Source organism: Macaca thibetana, chromosome 11, assembly GCF_024542745.1.
Source record: "Macaca thibetana thibetana isolate TM-01 chromosome 11, ASM2454274v1, whole genome shotgun sequence".
In the NCBI taxonomy this organism is placed as follows: Eukaryota; Metazoa; Chordata; class Mammalia; order Primates; family Cercopithecidae; genus Macaca; species Macaca thibetana.
Genome location: NC_065588.1, coordinates 87,250,834 through 87,270,758, shown reverse-complemented (window position 1 = coordinate 87,270,758; position 19,925 = coordinate 87,250,834). Strand labels below are relative to the sequence as shown.

At 37.5% G+C, this 19,925-nt stretch overlaps 1 long non-coding RNA gene across 1 annotated transcript in view; it reads left to right on the top strand.

Moving 5' to 3' along the window:
• LOC126929996 (uncharacterized) overlaps window positions 1-18,409 on the top strand; it is a 36,838-nt gene extending 18,429 nt beyond the window's left edge. The window contains exon 3 of the long non-coding RNA XR_007717415.1: window positions 17,921-18,409. This is a non-coding gene — a long non-coding RNA (uncharacterized LOC126929996). The remainder of the gene's footprint in view (window positions 1-17,920) is intronic.
• The last annotated feature ends 1,516 nt before the right edge of the window (window positions 18,410-19,925 follow it).

Sequence of the window (19,925 nt, the reverse complement as noted above, 5' to 3'; positions counted from 1 at the left end):
TTTGAGAGTGCTGATTGGTGCATTTACAATCCTTTAGCTAGCTACAAAGTTCTCCAAGTCCCCACCTGATTAGCTAGACACAGATGACTGATTAGTGCCTTTACAAACCTTTAGCTAGACACAGAGTGCTGATTGGTGCATTTACAATCCTTTAGCTAGACAGAAAAGTTCTCCAAGTCCCCACCCACCCTGAAGCCCAGCCCCTTCCCCTCTCACTGACACTCTCCCTGGACTTTGTGGCATCTAGCCCGGGCACTCCATCAGCCCAGAGGGAGTTGTCTCCTGATCAAGCTCAACAGGCACTGGTTAGCCATACCGCGTGTGGGGCCCATGGAGTTAGTACCCACCCAGAACCCTTGCTGGCCCACAAGTGCTGAGGGCAGCCCTGGCGCCTGCCCATGCCTCTCCCTCCACACCTCCCAGCGAGCAGAGGGAGCCAGCTCTGAGAGCAGACACCAAGGCCGAGGAGGCGCCGAGAGTGAGCGAGGGCTGCTAGCACGTTGTCACCTGTCATTATCACATTTCCAACAATTTTATATGCATACTACTGACACACACACATGAACACACACTTCCATTCTGGAAATTCAAGGTGAAGGAGCACAGGCTTTCTGTCTACTCTCCATCCTGCTAACTCTCCAGATAAGTTAACTACAAATTTTCTTTGACATTTTTAAGAGTCTCAGGCCCTCCAGAACTCATTTTTATTTCACTCTGCCAAATTTTTCTGGTTTCACTGTAATCAGTAATATATACATTTCACAATCTTACTCGAATTGCTTTCTTAAAAATATATTATCTCTTGTCTTTCAAAGTATCTTTTCTCTTCTCTTTCCATTGCACCAGTCCAGGAAACCATAAACTCGAAGTCAATAATAATGACAAAAAATAGCACCAAACATTGCATGTTCCATATGCTTTATCTTGGTTTTATCTGATTTAACCTTCACAGTGATCTTATGAGGTGAATACAATTATCCCCAATTTACATATAAGGGAATTGTGAATTGACAAATTTCAAAGACTTGTTTATGTTATTTTTGAAGTTAGAATTTGTGACTCTCAAACTTTAGTATGTGAAAATACCATATAAGAAATTAAAAGTGACCTAGAAGTGATCATGGTAGACAGGAGGAAGGACTAGATTACAGCTCAGGGCAGAGCAGCTTGTGGAAGCTCACTTTATGAATTTTAGCTCCAGATCAACTGTGAGAACAAACCAGCAATCCCGAGAGGACCCACAGACCCTCTGAAAGAAGCAGACTGCTCTTGCAGGACCTGGGAAACACCCCAATTATTGTGAGTGCCACAACTACAGAAGTGAGACAGAGAGACCCTCCTCTCCCGAACCCACACCCCAACTGGAGAAGCTTAAGGTTTGTTTACAGGACAAGTTTCTGACTTTACCTGAAGCTGAGTCAATTTAGAGAGCTGAGGGAAATAGAGGGGTAGAGGAAGCAGCAGAAAGGCCCTGGGAGCTTGCTGCATCCCCTAGCAGGCCATTCCTTCCTGGCACCACAGGGACCCATAGGGAGGGTGACTGGAGGAGCAGGGGGTAAAACTCTACAGAGAGAAGGAATTCTTTAGCTGAAATTTGTAACAATTTGAACAGGGTAAGAAGCCTCTTGGCCAGAACTTGGGGAAGGGCACAGATCTAGTGTGCAGACTCCACAGGCATGAGAAGAACTAAGCCCTTTTCTTTCACAGTTGCGAGGCAGGTAGTCTCAGGCAAGTTTTCAAGCCCAACTTGCCCTCCACCTGGAAATAGACTTGGGGCTGTTGTGCGGGGGCACAGTGGGAGTGAGACAGGTCCTTTGGTTTGTGTGGGAACTGGGTGAGGCCTGCAACTGCTCGCTTTTCCCCACTTCCCTGACAACCTGCATGACTCAGCAGAGGCTGCCATAATCCTTCTAGGTACACAACTTCAGTGACCTGGGAATCTCATCCCCTTCTCCAACAGCAGCTGCAGCAAGACTCACCCAAGGATAGTCTGAGCTCAGACACGCCTAGCCCTGCCCCCATCTGATGGTCCTTCCCTATCCACCTTGGTAGCAGAAGACAAAGAGCATGTAATCTCAGGAGTTATAGGACCCCGCCTACTGCCGGTACCTTTCCACATTAATACAGCTGATGCTTTCTGGAAAGCACCAACTCCTGGCAGGAGGCCAACCAGCACACAAAAAGAGAATTCAACCACCAAAGCTAAGAACACTCAGAGTTCATTGAACCCCACCGCTACCTCCACTGGAACAGGTGCTGGTATCCACAGCTGAGAGACCCATAGATGGTTCACATCACAGGACTCTTTGCAGACAGCTCCCAGTACCAGCCCAGAGCCAGCACTCTCTGTGTGACTAGACCCAGAAGAGACACAACAATCACTGCAGTTTGGCTGACAGAAAGCCACATCCACAGGATAAGGGGGAGAGTACTACATCAAGGGAACACCCATGGGACAAAAGAATCTGAACAGCAGCCTTTAGGCCTAGACCTTCCCTTCAACAGAGCCTACCCAAATGAAAAGGAACCAGAAAACCAACCCTGGTAATATGACAAAACAAAGCTCTTTAACACCACCCAAAAATCACATTAGTTCACCAGCAATGGATCCAAACCAAGAAGAAATCCCTGATTTACCTGAAAAAGAATTCAGGAGGTTAGTTATTAAGCTCATCAGGGAGGGATGAGAGAAAGGTAAAGCCCAATGCAAGGAAATTAAAAAAAAAAAAAAAAAAAAAAGACACAAAATGATACAAGAAGTGAAGGGAGAGATATTCAAGGAAATAGATAGTTTAAAGAAAAAACAATTAAAAATTCAGGAAACTTTGGACACAGTTTTAGAAATATGAAATGCTCTGGAAAGTCTCAGCAATAGAATTGAACAAGTAGAAGAAAGAAATTTAGAGCTCGAAGACAAAGACTTCAAATCAACCCAATCCAACAAAGACAAAGAAAAAATAATGAGAAAATATGAACAAAGTCTCCAAGAAGTCTAGGATTATGTTAAATGACCAAACTTAAGAATAATCAGTGTTTCTGAGGAAGAATAGAATTCTAAAAGCTTGAGAAACGTATTCAGGGTAATAATCGAGGAAAACTTCCATGGCCTTGCTAGAGGCCTAGACATCCAAATACAAGAAGCACAAAGAACACCTGAAAAATTTCATTTCAAAAAGATCTTTGCCTAGGGACATTGTGATCAGATTATCCAAAGTTAAAACAAAGGAAATAATCTTAAGAGCTGTCAGACAGAAGCACTAGGTAACCTATAAAGAAAAACCTATTAGATTAACAGCAGATTTCTCAGGAGAAACTCTACAAGCTAGAAAGGATTTGGGGCCCTATCTTCAGCCTCCAAACAATTAGCCAAGAATTTTGTATCCAGCAAAACTAAGCATCATATAGGAAAGAAACATGCAGTTGTTTTCAGACAAACAAATGCTGAAACCATTTGACATTACCAAGCCACCACTATGAGAACTGCCAAAAGGAGCTCTAAATCTTGAAACAAATCCTGGAAACACATCAAAACAGAACCTCTTTAAAGCATAAATCACACAGGACATGTAAAACAAAAATAAATTTTAAAAGGCAAAAACATAAAACAAAAATCCCAAGGTACACAGGCAACAAAAAGCACAATGAATGCAATGGTACCTCATATTTCAATACTAATATTGAATGTAAATAGTCTAAATGCTTCAGTTAAAAGATACAGAACTGTAGAATGGATAAGAACTCACCTACCAACTGTCTGTTGCCTTCAGGAGACTCACCTAACACATTAGGACTCACATAAAGTAAAGGGGAGGAAAAAGGCATTTCATGCAAATGGGTGCCAAAAGTTAGCAAGGGTAGCTATTCTTATGTCAGACAAAACAAATTTTAAAGCAACAGTAATTAAAAAGAGACAGAGGGACATTATGTAATGGTAAAAGCCCTTATCTTACAGAAAAAATATCACAATCCTAAACATATACACACCTAACACTGGAGTTCCCAAATTTATAAAGCAATTACTAATAAACCTAAGAAATGAGATAGGCAGCAACACAATAATAGTGGGAGACTTCAGAATCCAATGACACTAGATAGGTCATCAAGACAGAAAGTCAACAAGAAACAATGGATTTAAACTATACCTTGGAACAAATACACTTAGCAGATACATACAGAACATTTTATCCAACAACTGCAGAATATACATTCTGTTCAACAGCACATGGGACTTTCTCCAAGACAGACCATATGATAGGCCATAAAACGAACCTCAATAAATGTAAGAAAATTGAAATTATATCAAGCACTCTCTCAGACCACAGTGGAATAAAGCTGGAAATCAACTCAAAAAGGAACCTTCAGAACCATGCAAACACATGGAAATTAAATAACCTGTTCCTGAATGAGTATTGGGTCAAAAAAAATCAAGATAACAATTTAAAAAGTATTCAAACTGAATGACAATAATGACACAATGATCAAAACATCTAGGATACAGCAAAGGCAATGCTAAGAGGAAAGTTTTGTAGCCCTACGTGCCTACATCAAAGAGACTTAAAGGCCATGAACGGATATTCTGAAGTCACACCTCAAAGAATTAGAGAAACAAGAACAAACCAAATTCAAACCCAGAAGAAGAAAGGAAATTACCAAGATCAGAGCAGAACTCAATGAAATTGAAACAGCAACAACAACAAAAATACAAAAAGATAAATGAAAAGATAAATAAAATTGATAGACCATTGTAAGATTAACAGAGAAAAGAGGAGAGAAAATCCAAATAACCTAAGAAACAAAACAGGAGATATTGCAACTGACACCACTGAAATAGAAAAGATCACTCAGTATTACTATAAACACCTTTATGCACATAAACTAGAAAATCTAGAAGGGATGGATAGATTCCTGGAAAAATATTACCCTCCTAGCTTAAATCAGAAATAATTAGATATTATGAACAGGTCAATAATAAGCAGTGAGATTGAAATGGTAATTTTTAAAATTACCAACAAAATAAAGTCCAGGACCAGATGGATTCACAGTAGAATTCTAGTAGACATTCAAAGAAGAATTTGTACCAATCGTTTTGACAGTATTCCACAGGATAGAGAAAGAAGGAAACTGCCTTAATTCATTGTATGAAACCAGCATCACCCTAATACTAAAACCAGGAAAGGACATAACCAAAAAATAAAACTGCAGACAGATATCCTTGATGAACATTGATGCTAAAATCCTTAACAACATACTAGTTAAACAAATCCAAAAACATATAAAAAATATCCAACATAATCAAGTGGGTTTCATACCAAGGATGCAGGGATGGTTTAACATATGCAAGTCAATAAATGTGATATACCACATAAAGAGAATTAAAAACAAAAATCACATAATCATCTCAGTAGATGCAGAAAAAGCATTCTAAAAGCCCAGGATCCCTTAGCAAAATCGACAAACAAGGGACATACCTTTATGTAATAAAAACCATCTATGACAAACCCATAGTCAGCATAATACTGAATTGGAAAAAGTTGAAAGCATTCCCTCTGAGAACTGGAACAAGACAAGGGTATCTACTCTCACTACTCCTCTTCAACATACTACTGGAAGTCCTAGCTAGAGCAATCAGACAAGAGAAAGAAATAGAGGGCATGCAAATCAGCAACAAGGAAGTCAAACTATCACTGTTTGCTGATGATATGATCATTTACCTTGAAAACCCTAAGGACTCCTCCAGAAAGCTCTTAGAACTGAAAAAAAGAATTCAGCAAAGTTTCTGGATACAAGATTAATATACACAAATCAATAGCTCTTCTATCCACCAACAGTGACCAAAAAGAGAATCAAATCAAGAACTCAACCCCTTTTACAACAGCTGCAGAAAAAAATCAAATATTTAAGAATATGCCTAACCAAGGAGTTGAAAGACTCTATAAGGAAAACTACAAAACACTGCTGAAAGAAATCATGGACAACACAAACAAATGTAAACACATCCCATGCTCATAGATGGATAGAATCAATACTGTGAAAATGACCATACTGACAAAAGCAATAAACAAATTCAAAGAAATCTCCATCAAAATATCACCATTATTCTTCATAGAACTAGAAAAAACAATTCTAAAATTCATATGAAACTAAAAAAGAGCCCACATAGCCAAAGTAAGAGAACAAACCTGGAGACATCACACTACCTGATTTCAAAATATACTGTAAGGCCGTGGTAATAAAATCAGCATTGTCCTGGTGTAAAAATAGGTATATAGACCAACGGAACAGAATAGGGAACCCAGAAATAAACCCACATACTTACGGCCAACTGATCTTTGGCAAAGCAAACAAAAACATAAAGTGGGGAAAGGACACCCTTTTCAACAAATGGTGCTGGGATAGTGGGCTAGCCACATGTAGGAGAATGAAACCGGATCCTCTTCTCTCACCTTATACAACAATCAACACAAGATGGATTAAGGAGTTAAATCTAAGAACTGAAAGTATAAGAATTCTGGAAGATAACGTTGGAAAAACCCTTCTAGACACTGACTTAGGCAAGGAATTCATGAACAAGAACCCAAAAGCAAATGCAATAAAAACAAAGATAAATAGCTGGGACCTAATTAAACTAAAGAGATTTTGCATGAAAAAAAAAAAAAAAAAAAAAAAAAGAACAGTCAGCAGCGTAAACAGACAACCCACAGAGAGGTAGAAAATCTTTACAATCTATACATCTGACAAAGGAGTAATGTCCATAATCTACAGTGAACCCAAACAAATCAGTAAGAAAAAAACAAACAATCCTTTCAAAAAGTGGTCTAAGGACATGAACAGACAATTCTCAAAAGAAGATATACAAATGGCAAACAAACATAAGAAAAAATGCTCAAAATCACTAATGATCAGGGAAATTCAGATCAAAATCATCATGAGATACCACCTTACCCCTGAAAGAACAGCCATAATAAAAAAAAAAAAATAAAAAATAAGTAGATGTTGGCACACTTCTACACTGCTGGTGGGAATGTAAACTAGTACAGCCACTGTGTAAAACAGTGGAGATTCCTTAAAGAACTAAAAGTAGAACTACGCTTTGATCCAGCAATCCCCCTACTGTGTTTCTTCCCAGAGAAAAATAAGTCATTATTCAAAAAGAATACTTGCACACACGTTTATGGTGTGCATGTGTCTTTATAGTAGAATGATTTATAATTCTTTGGATATATACCCAGTAGCTGGATTGCTGGGTCAAATGGTATTTCTGGTTCTAGATCCTTGAGAAATCGCCACACTGTCTTCCACAATAGTTGAACTAATTTATACTCCCACCAACAGTGTAAAAGTTTTCCTATTTCTCCACATCCTCTCCAGCATCTGTTGTTTCCTGACTTTTTAATGATTGCCATTCTAACTGGAGTGAGATGGAAAGTCATTGTGGTTTTGATTTGCATTTCTCTAATGACCAGTGATAATGAGCCTTTTTTCATATGTTTGTTGGCTGCATAAATGTCTTCTTTTGAGAAGTGTCTGTTCATATCCTGTTGCGGGAAGTCAGGAACCCCGAATGGAGGGACTGGCTGGAGCTGTGGCAGAGGAACATAAATTGTGAAGATTTCATATTAATATGGACATTTATCATTCCCAAATAATACTTTTATAATTTCTTATGCCTGTCTACTTTACTCTCTAAATCCTGTTATCTTTGTATGCTGAGGATGTACCTCACCTCAGGACCACTGTGATAATTGTGTTAACTGTACAGATTGATTGTAAAACATGTGTGCTTGAACAATATGAAGTCAGTGCATTTTGAAAAAGAACAGAATAACAGCAATTTTTATGGAACGAGGGAAGACAACCATAAGGTCTGACTGCCTGTGGGGTCTGGCAAAAAGAGCCATATTTTTCTTCTTGCAGAGAGCTTATAAATGGACATGGAAGTAGGAAAGATATCTCTAAATTCTTTTCCTAGCAAGGAACGTTAATATTAATACCCAGGGAAAGGAATGTGTTCCTGGGGGGAGGCCTATAAATGACCGCTCTGGAAATGTCTGCTTTATGCAGTTGAGATAAGGACTGAGATACGCCCTGGTCTCCTGCAGAACCCTCAGGCTTACCAGGGTGGGGAAAAACCCTGCCCTGGTAAATTTGTGGTCAAGACCACTTCTCTGCTCTCGAACCCTGTTTTGTCTTGTTTAAGATGTTTATCAAGACAATACGTGCACCACTGAACATAGACCCTTATCAGTTGTTCTGCCTTTGCCCTTTGTCCTATTCCCTCAGAAGCATGTGATTTTTGTTAGACCCTTATTAGTGGTTCTGCTTTTTGCTGGTTGAAGCATGTGATCTTCGTACCTACTCTCTGTTCTTACACTCCCTCCCCTTTTGAAACCCTTAATAAAAACTTGCTGGTCCGAGACTCAGGTGGGCATCACGGTCCTACTGATATGTGATGTCACCCCCAGCAGCCCAGCTGTAAAATTCCTCTCTTTGTACTCTTTCTCTTTATTTCTCAGCTGGCCAACACTTATGTAAAATAGAAAGAACCTACATTGAGATATTGGGGGTGGGTTCCCCCAATAATATCCTTCACCCACTTTTTGATGGGGTCATTTGTTTTTTCTTGTAATTTTGTTTAATTTCCTTGTAGATTCTGGATATCAGCCCTTTGTCAGATGGATAGATTGTAAAAATTTTCTCCCATTCTGTAAGTTGCCTCTCCACTCTGATGATAGTTTCTTTTGCTGTGCAAAAGCTGTTTAGTTTAATTAGATCCCGTTCGTCAATTTTGGCTTTTGTTGCCATTGCTTTTGGTGTTTTAGTCATGAAGTCTTTGCCTATGCCTGTGTCCTGAATGGTATTATTGCCTAGGTTTTCTTTTAGGGTTTTTGTGGTTTTAGGTCTTACATTTAAATCTTTAATCCATCTTGAGTTAATTTTTGTATAAGGTGTAAAGAAGGGGTCCAGTTTCAATTTTCTGCACATTGCTACCCATTTTTCCCAGCACCATTTATTTAATAGGCAATCCTTTCTCCATTGCTTATTTTTGGCAGCTTTGTCAAAGATTAGATGGTTGTAGATGTGGCATTAATTCAACATCCCTTCATGTGACAAAAACTCTCAATAAGCTAGGTACTGATGGAACATATCTCAAAACAATAAGAGTTATTTATGACAAACTCACAGCCAATATCATACTGAATGGGCAAAAGCTGGAAGCTTCCCGTTTGAAGGCTTTTTATGCATCTATTGAGATAATCATGTGTTTTTTGTGATTGGTTCTGTTTATGTGATGGATTACATTTATTAATTTGCATATGTTGAACCAGCCTTGCATCCCAGGGAAGAAGCCTCTGTTCTGTTCCATTGGTCTATATATTGATTTTGGTACCAGTACCATGCTGTTTTTGTTACTGTAGCCTTGCAGTATAGCTTGAAATCAGGTAATGTGATACCTCCAGCTTTGTTCTTTTTGCTTGGGATTGTCTTGGCTATGCAGGTGATTTTTTTGGTACCATATGAAATTTAAAGTAGTTTTTTCTAATTCTGTGAAGAAAGTCAATGGTAGCTTGATGGGGATAGCATTGAATCTATAAATTACTTTGGGCAGTATGCCCATTTTCACAATATTGATTCTTCCTATCCATGAGCATGGAATGTTTGTCCATTTTTGTGTGTCCTCTCTTATTTCCTTGAGCAGTGATATGCAGTTCTCCTTGAAGAGGTCCTATACATGCCTTGTAAGTTGTATTCTTAGGTATTTTATTCTCTTTGCAACAATTGTGAACGGGAGTTCACTCATGATTTGGCTCTCTGTTTGTCTGTTATTGGTGTATAGGAATGCTTGTGATTTTTGCCTATTGATTTTGTATGTTGAGACTTTGCTGAAGTTGCTTATCAGATGCTTAAGGAGATTTTGGGCTGAGACGATGGGATTTTCTAATTATACAATCATGTCATCTGCAAACAGAGAACATTTGAGTTTCTCTCTTCCTATTTGAATACCTTTTATTTCTTTATCTTGCCTGATTGCCCTGGCCAGAACTTCCAATACTATGTTGAATAGGAGTGGTGAGAGAGGACATCCTTGTCTTGTGCCAGTTTTCAAACAGAATGCTTCCAGCTTTTGCCCATTCAGTATGATATTGGCTATGAGTTTGTCTTAAATAGCTCTTATTGTTTTGAGATACATTCCATCAATACCTAGTTTATTGAGAGTTTTTAGCACGAAAGGATGTTGGAAGGCCTTTTATGCATCCATTGAGATAATCATGTGGTTTTTGTGATTGGTTCTGTTCATGTGATGGATTACATTTATTGATTTACATATGTTGAATCAGACTTCCGTCCCAGAGATGAAGCCAACTTTATCATGTTTATAAGTTTTTTGATGTGCTGCTAGATTCAGTTTGCCAGTATTTATTGAGGATTTTTTGCATCGATGTTCATCAGGGATATTGGCCTGAAATTCCAGTTTTTGTTCTTGTGTCTCTGTTGGGTTTTGGTATCAGGATGATGCTGATAATATGAGTTAGGGAGGAGTCCCTCTTTTTCTATTGTTTGGAATAGTTACAGAAGACATGTTATTAGCTCCTCTTTGTAACTCTAGTATAATTCACCTGTGAATCCGTCTGGTCCTGGGCCTTTATTTGGTTGGGAGGCTACTAATTACTGCCTCAATTTCAGAACTTATTTTTGGTTTATTCAGGGATTCAACTTCTTCCTGGTTTAGTCCTGGGAGGGTGTGTGTGTCCAGGAATTTATTCATTTCTTCTAGATTTTCTAGTTTATTTGCATAGAGGTGTTTATAGTATTATCTGATGGTAGTTGGTATTTCTGGGAAATCAGTGGTTATAAGCCCTTTATCATTTTTTATCTATTTGATTCTTTTCTCTTTTCTATTAGTCTGGCTAGCAGTCTATCTATTTTGTTAATGTTTTCAGAAAAAAAAGCTCCTGGATTCATTGATTTTTTTTTTGTCTCTCTATCTCCTTCACTTCTGCTCTAATCTTATTTTTTATATTCTGCTAGCTTTTGAATTTGTTTTCACTTGCTTCTCTAGTTACTTTAATTGTGATGTTAGGGTGTCAATTTTAGAGCTTTTCTACTTTCTCCTGTGCACATTTAGTGCTATAATTTTTCCTCTAAACACTGTTTTATCTGTGTCCCAGATATTCTAGTACATTGTGTCTTTGTTCTCAGTGGTTTCAAAGAACTTATTTATTTCTGCCTTAATTTCGTTATTTACCCAGTAGTCATTCAGGAACAGGTTGTTCAGTTTCCATGTAGTTGTGTGGCTTTGAGTGAGTTTCTTAATCCCGTGTTCTAATTTGATTGCACTCTGGTCTGAGAGATTGTTCTGATTTCTGTTCTTTTTCATTTGCCGAGGAGCATTTTACTTCCAATTACGTGGTCAATTTTAGAATAAGTGCGATGTGGTTCTGAGAAGAATGTATATTCTGTTGATTTGGGGTGGAGCGTTCTGTAGACCAACACCATCTAAAATCTTAAGATTTCTAGGTTCCGCCCTAAAGATTCTAATTTTGGAGGGGTGGTTGTGGTATAGGAATTTGTATGTTTAATGAACCTCCAGATGATTCTGATAGTGAGGCTCACTTGGGCCTTTCATAACTCTCCTTTTATTAGGCCTTTATTTGGACTTCCCCAGCAGAAGAGAGACTATCAAGAGGACGTAGACAGCTTGGGGAGTCCTTGTTCTTTCTTTTTGGCCCTGGCTCATTAATTTTGCCTTTTTGTGAGCAAATTAAGATTAGAATTATTTGTGCCTGAAACTAAGTTGACTTTGAAAACTAAGTCATACAATGAATAACACAAAATATTAGCTCTCATGATCAATTATATGAAAAATTGTTTTATTTAAGTAATTGACTCAAATTGAAAGCATAGCATTAGTTATTAGCAAGTCTAATAATACTTTTTTTTTTTTTTTCTGATTTTTGTGGTAGCGCTCCTCTCACGGGCGCACCAGCTGCGGTGGTTCTGTCCCTTGCAGACCCTTGACCCGGTGACCGATGATTAAAGGACACTCGCACACAGATATTCCACTTTGCCAGTCCAGCTGAGTGTGTCTGAGCCACTTACAGACTCCAGCAGAGTCCTGTAAACAGTTGTGACTTGGCCTCAATCAGTGAGACTTACATTTATTTAGTAAAGATTAAACGATTGTGAGTAAACACCACTAGAGGGTAAAGATGAAAGGCCAGGTCCTGAGGCCTAAAGAAAACGCCATTTGTGGGTAATAAACTTCTGCCCACCCCGCAGTAGGAGGCAGTTAAGCACCTGTGGTAGGACAAAGGTTAGTCTTGGCCTATATAAGATCACTACCACGGTTGGTGCCTGGTGTGAGGAGCCCTACCACAGATTTTGACCATTGTGACCTTCAATAAATTTGTTTTAGTGAGCAATATTACCAACAGAATGCTGCAGTACTTCTAGGTCTAACCAGGAGCAAGTATAACACACAGAGACATGCACTGGTACTCTGCAGAATTATTCACATAGTGAACAAAAGTTAGATGAACAAAATTATAAATCTTGTTATAATAAAACCTTATATAAGAATCTTTTTTAAAAACACATTATTTTAAATGTGTCAATAGCTGAAAAAACTGAGATTTTGTTTTTAATAATCTGTGATATTTCTAGTTCATTCATAATGTATTCATTGTAGACAGTATTGCCTTTGAAAGTCTTAGATACTACATGCCTTGTAGAGACTTTCACTCTTCCATAATTCCTATACTTATATTTTAACTTGATTTAATGGCATTCATATTATTCAAAAGTCCCCAGTGTATCTGAAAAACCTCTGAAATGTTATATTCCATTTTTCTCCCCCTTATGTCAGTGGTTGCTTTATTAGATGTAGACAGCTGGGATAGCATATGTTTCTTTAAAAGAAACCTTTAAAATTTAAAATTTGGAGAGCACTCTTTTAAAATCCACCAGGGTGAATTTTGTTTCTTCTGAGATATCTGAAAGGATTCAAAGATCAACATGTAAGAAATCTCACTCTACACTTGAATGTACACTGCATGGGGAGTTAAGTCCAGAGATGTTTTCATTATCTTTTGATGCAATTTTATATAAATCATTTAAATTAATGGTATTGATTGCCTTATTTATAAATCAAGGTTGATTTGGTACTTTAGAATATTGTACCTTAGAGTATTTTCTTTTGAAGGTATTATTAAGGTACTCTGGTACCTTAGAGTATTTTTTTTTAAGACCACATGTAATGATGAAAGAAAAAGCACAGTGAAAAATATAGGAGCCACAAAATAGGAGAGAAAGTCGTGTTTATTGGACATCTGCTGTGTTTCAGGCATAATGCCAAGCACATCACATATATTTTCCATTTAAGCCTCACAATCTGCTCTGTAGAATGGACATATTATCCCTATTTTTAAGGAAAGGATTCTAAGGCTCTAAGAAATTAGCTAGTTTGCTTAAGGCTAAACAGTAAATTGTCGTGCTGTGATTAGCAAATTCTGTTGATTCCATCTTCTAAATGCATCCAGAATCTAACTACTTCTCACCACCTTCACGATTACCACTTTGGCACAAGCTACCACCAATTCTTGCCTGAACTATTCCAATAGTTCAACTCATACTTTATTTTTGCTGTCTCCTTGGAGTCTGTTCTTAACACATAAGAGGGAGCCCTCTAAAATTTGTCAGATCATTCAAACCCCTCTCAAACCTCTCAAACGACTTCCTTCATTCAGAAAAAAACAGCAAAGTCCTTAATGTGTCATAGAGTTCCTGCATTATTTAGGCTTCTATCTCTTATTATTTGTTCGACTTTTATCTCTTAGCATTCTGTTCTTTACAGGCTGTTATCCACACTGGTCAGCTGACCTTCTTGCAGTGCTTCAACCATTCTAGGCATGCTCCCTCTAGGAGTGTGTGCATGGGGCTGTTTTCCCCATCAACAATGATCTTCCCCCATATGTACTAGTGTATCTCCTCCTCATCTCTTTCAAATCTGCTCAAATGTCACCTTCTCGATGAAGCTTTACTTAAGTTTTATCATACTCAGCCCTTTCCCTTTGAACTACCTCTTCCCTTCTTTTTCTCCTTACAACATATCACCATCTGCCATAGGAAAAATACAAAACAACACACTTATTAATTGGTCTTTTCTCCAATTTCCCCACCAGTAAATAAGCATCATGAGGGTAGGTACTCTTCTGTTTCGGTGCATTGTGGTATCCACTTGGGAGTCGGCCCACAGTTGAATCTCTTTCCTGTAAAGGTCCTTGGCCAAATAGGATATGCCTCACCAAGATATGTGCTCCCCCTGGGAGAAGCCACCATTCCATGACTGGTTGATGACAGTACAAAGGCCCAGACTTCTTGCCACATTTAAGGACACCTTTCAAGGTGCATGGAGCTCGAGCTCATGAGTGCAGTTCAAAGATGGAAGTCTTTTTCGCAACTGTGCTTTGATTCAGCTCTCCCTCCACCAACATCTGCTTCTTTCACTTCCCTCTAAATGTTGTTCCTGAGAGAATTCCTCAATAAACTTCCTGCAGGCAAACCATCTCAGCCTTTGTTTCCTGGGGAACCCAATCTATACCCTTGCACCTGTAAAAACCATGATGTGCCGTTGATGCTTCAATAAATACTTTTTGAATAAATGGATGAATAGAGAATAAAATAGAATAAAAAAGAATGGACTAGAATAGAAAATGTTAAGAAGTTTTCTTCTGGAGTCAAAAAAAATCTATATTGCAGTCTTAACTCTTTCTCTGAATTCCTGCGACTTAGACTAATTTAGTTAAAATTATCCACGGAAGAGATTACAATAGTACCTTTCTCAGATTATTTTAGGATTAAAGGAGATAAAGCATATAAAGCCAGAATCATAGGGCCTGGAAATTACATTCTTAATAGATACTATAAAAATAATTATTTTTTCTATTTATACAAGAGATATAGTCTACTTTCCCAATCAAGATTTCTTTCTTTTCTGTAGGTTGGTTCAAATATTTTACAAGGTGAGAATAAGGAGAAGAAAGTAAATGAAGACACTTTTTTTCTATCACGCTTAGGAAAATTTATATCAGAGAGCATATTAGTCCATTTTCATGCTGCTGATAAAGACATATCTGAGACTGGACAATTGACAAAACAAAGAGGTTTATTGAACTTACAGTTCCACATGGTTGAGGAGACCTCACAATCATGGTGGAAGATAAAAGGCACGTCTCATATGGCAACAGACAAAAAAGAGAGCTTGTCCAGGGAAATTCCCGTTTTTAAAACCATCAGATCACATGAGACTTATTCACTATCATGAGAACAGCACGGGAAAGACTTGATCCCATGATTAAATTACCTTCCACCAGGTTCCTTCCATGACACATGGGAATTGTGGGAATTACAATTCAAGATGACATTTGAGTGGGGACACAACCAAACCACATCAGAGAGAAAATGAGAAATATGAAAATAGTTATGGTACAAACAGGTTAAATTGATTAAATAAAACTATAGTAAGAGATTTTTAGATATACCAATCAGCATTATCATTCTGAAAGAGTTGTTAAAAGGGCAACTAGCCCAGCTCTCTGTTTCTAGGCTGAACTTATGCCATTCAAAGCAGTTTATTACCTAAATGATTCTAATTGATATGGATGCAGAAATATTTCATGATTTCTACTGAAGTTTTTGTTCCAGTGTTTAATTACTTGGTATCATCAGGAGATTCTCCTTCAAATAACTTTTAATCTATTTCTTGAATTTTAATATATTTCATGCGGTTTTGGCCACCATGCTAAGGTAGGACTACTGATCTTTGCCCTTTGAGCCTCAATTTAAGTACTTAATCAAAAAGTTTCTTATTGAGTTTTGTGCCCAGTATTGGGCTGGGCTTGATGACAAGTTTTAATTCATGATCTTTCTTGCTGTACTCTGCCCTGCTTGGAGTCCTGGAGTCCCTTTCATCTTTTCTAATAGTCTTATTTTCATTTTTGTTGATCTTCTTTGAATGTGCTCCAATTTCTCTACAACTTTCATAAATACTTTAGGAAAGGCTTGATTATTGCCAAATATGGAAGAAAGATTACTACTCACTCATGATAAGCTAGTCATACTGCTATTAATATATTCCAGCATAATGTTTCCTTTATAAAAAATTGCTTTATGCAGCTGACTCATCTGATTTGTATTATATGATGAGTGTAAATCATTTTTTCTCAGTACTTGAGCATACAAAATCTTTCCTTTCTTAAATCAATCAAATTTGTCCTTTGTTCCTCACTGTAATATTTTATTTAAATTTATTTAATTCAGTCCTAGGTTTTTTTACATATTTAAGTTGAATTCTCATCCTTTTATACATTAACAGTTTTTTTCCAATGCTTTTCCTCATTCAGCTCAGTTCAATTCAAGTCAATATTTGTCACCTATTATCAGCCAGGCATTGTGCTAGATATTAAGGCTACAAAATGGTAAATACAGGCCTTATTAAGAAGTTCTCAATACAGAGGTGACAGAATATCTGTTAAATTCCAATTGAGAAAATAGAGGAATGCAAAAATTCAGAGTTCCCTTGGTCAGCTTGGAAGTAGGCTTCCTGGAGGAGATTATGCTGAATTGAGCTTTAAAGATTGCATGAAAATTAAATAATGAAAGAAAATAGGACTACAACATTCCAGGCAGAGGGAGCCACGCAATCAAAACTTTAGAGGCTTGTAAGAATAAATATATCTGGAAACTGTAAACAGCTTCTTACCACTAGTGTAAAATGCAAGCTGAGAAATGGTGAAAAAGTTAAAAACATTATTTCCAACCTCACTAAAGAACGAATATTAGGTTGGTGCAAAAGTAATTGCAATTTTTGCCATTCAAAGTAATGGCAGGGCTGGGCACAGTGGCTCACGCCTGTAATCCCAGCACTTTGGGAGGTGGAGGCACGTGGATTACTTGAGGTCAGGAGTTCAATACCATCCTGGTCAACATGGAAAAAACCCGTCTCTACTAAAAAAAGATACAAAAATTAGTTGGGTGTGGTGGCACGTGACTGTAGTCCCAGCTCCCAGGAGGCTGAGGCATGAGAATTGCTTGAACCTGGGAGGCATGGTTTCAGTGAACTGAGATCACGCCACTGCACCCCAGCCTGGGTGATAGAGTGAGACTCTGTCTCTAAATAAATAAATGCAAGCAAAGGAGAGAGGCCTTAGAGGATACGCATAAAAACAAAATAAAAGAAAACAAAAACCAGTACTAGCAAAGACTACAATTACTTTTGCACCAACCTAATAACATTTGTAATCTTTGGTGTCTCATGGTTGAATTGTCTTTAGTACAGTAAATCCTCATTATCATAAATTCCGTATTTGTAAGTTCACTTACATACGTAATTCCCCAATCAATACTGCCAGCACTTTTGTGGGAATTCGTGTACATGGTGCATAGTGGTGAAAAATCTGATTACCCAACTTGCACGTTCCCATCAGACGTTAGACGAGGCAATGCTCCATCTTCTTATTCCAGCTCTCAGACCGTAAACAAGTATCCTTTTCAAGGCCTTTTTTGTGCCATACATTTTGCATTTTTGTACTTTTTATTGGTTATTTATTTATGTATTTATTTATTTGCTTAAAATGGCCCTAAAGTATAGTGCAGAAGTGCTGTTTAGCATTCGTAAGCACAAGAAGAAAAGCGCTTTATGGAGAAAATGTGTATGTTAGACAAGCTTCCATTGGGCCTGAGTTAAGACACTGTTGGGTGTGACTTTAATTTTAATAAATCAACAATATACATTAAATTTAGTTGCCTTTGAACAGAAACATATGTAAAACAAAGTTATGTATTGATCAGTTGCCAAAAATCTTGTGACCAGAGTTTGCAGAAACCTAATTTTGTATTTCCCCTAATTTTGTATTTCCCCTAGGAGCAATAGTTCAGCAGTTGCTGATTCAGTGTTTTCAGCAATGTGATAGAATATAACTACCATGAATAAGGAGAATCAACTGCATATTGTGCAATATACCAGCTGGTAACAACAACAACAACAACAAAACAACAACAATTACAAAGGCTACACTAACAAGAACTGAGCTGCATCTCCAAACAAAAGCATTGCAGTGCCTAAACTTCTACATTCCATCAATATGAGGGGTACCTGAAGATATTTCATGATTTAAATGCATTGTCAGTATTGCCAAACCATGCTTAACTTTGGCCATCACAGTCAATGAAGTTCTGGAGTGCAAGTTGTTATTTGCATTGAATCTCTGCTAACTACATACAAGTCTACTAAAATAGGAAAGTCTTGCATTTGTATTAATTCAATGAATCTTTGTTGATGATGAACATAATGGTGGTGATGTTGACAATGAAAGACAAAAAGGTGCATGAGCGAATGTTGCATGTTCAACCAAAATAGAGCAACTGCAGCAAGGCTGTGAAAATATGTGCTTTGAGGGCATGTCCAGTAGAATTAAGTAAATATAAATATGATGTGTTTTGAACTGCTTCTGCATGCATGTCTCTGTGCTAATATTAACTATGGACAACTGTCTCTTCCCACAAAAAGTTTATAATGTAGTGAATTTTTTATGTTAAGACAATTACTTACCAAGACGTAAATTAAGGTAGAAAACTTAAAGAGAATGAATTAAAGTACAATGAACTTTTAATGGTGACTGAAACCCTATTTGGTAGTGGGAAGAAGAATATCACAAAAAAATCTTCATATGGAGATGATATTCCACCATACCTTAGAAAGAGCATATCCAAAGTCAGGAAAACCCAAGGCATCAAATTCAGTGAAGAAGCCATCCAGTTTGGCTTTATTATAAACTTTTCTAAGGCAAGAAGCAAGAATTGTGACTAGAAAAGCAGGTTGCACTTTTAAATGCAATTAGAGGTTCTTGAGCAGGTGACTAATTGTGAGCAGAACTTTAGGAAGTTTCATCTTATTAGGCAGTGTGCAGGAGGAAGCCCATCAAACAAGTAAATGGTTCTGGATATAGTTCCTAAGAGAGATTTTGTGGCCTATGTAATGGTGGTGGATTTAAAAATGAAAAAGAGGACAGGTGTGAAGCTTTGCAGAGGTTGCATACATAGTCAGTTAGACTGTCCAGTCTGAGTTACTAGAAGAATGGATGCACCACTCATGGTCATAGGAACTTCAGAAGCAACTGACTGAGTTTCATGCTACACAAATTAAGTTTCAGGGGCTAAAAAACATTAAAGTGAAAACATTTAAATGGACAGTTGGTAAATATGTATCATGAGAGTGGTTGGAATGGGATTTTTTAAAGACATCTTCTTAAAAATAATACTAAATCATAAAAAATGAAAGCAACTGAACTATGTTATATATGTAGATATGCATATGTAAAATAGTTTATGTGTGTTAGTATATATGTTCAAATGTGCTCTTTCATTGGATTCTCAGTGTGATACTGTGGGTCAGGAGCCACAGAATTTAAAAGAAGACAAGAACTCTTTTACTTAGAAGTTGGAAAGGAAAGAATAATAATGAAGTATGTACTCTCTCCCTCTAAACAAATACGAATGTGAAGGATGAAAATGGACCTGGAGGGTGGTGGAAATGGTTATTAAATTCAAAAGAATCTTTTCCTGACTTTTGCCTAAAGTCAGTTGTCTATTAATTTTTACCTGGATTGGTAGTATAGGATTCTAACTGACTTTCCTGTTTTCCAGCTCACTGATGCTCCATTCAGAGACCAGTCTGATCTTTTATAACTTTAGATGTAACCTTTTTCCCTTCTGTTTAAACACCTCTGTTGGTCCATCCTTTCTTATTAAAATATTTAAAGTCTCATCTAATTTCATTCTCACCAACTTGGACTCCAAACTCACTTCAGAGCACTTGGCATTTCCCAGGTTTACCAAAGTGTGTTTAGGCCTGTGGAAATCTTCTGGTG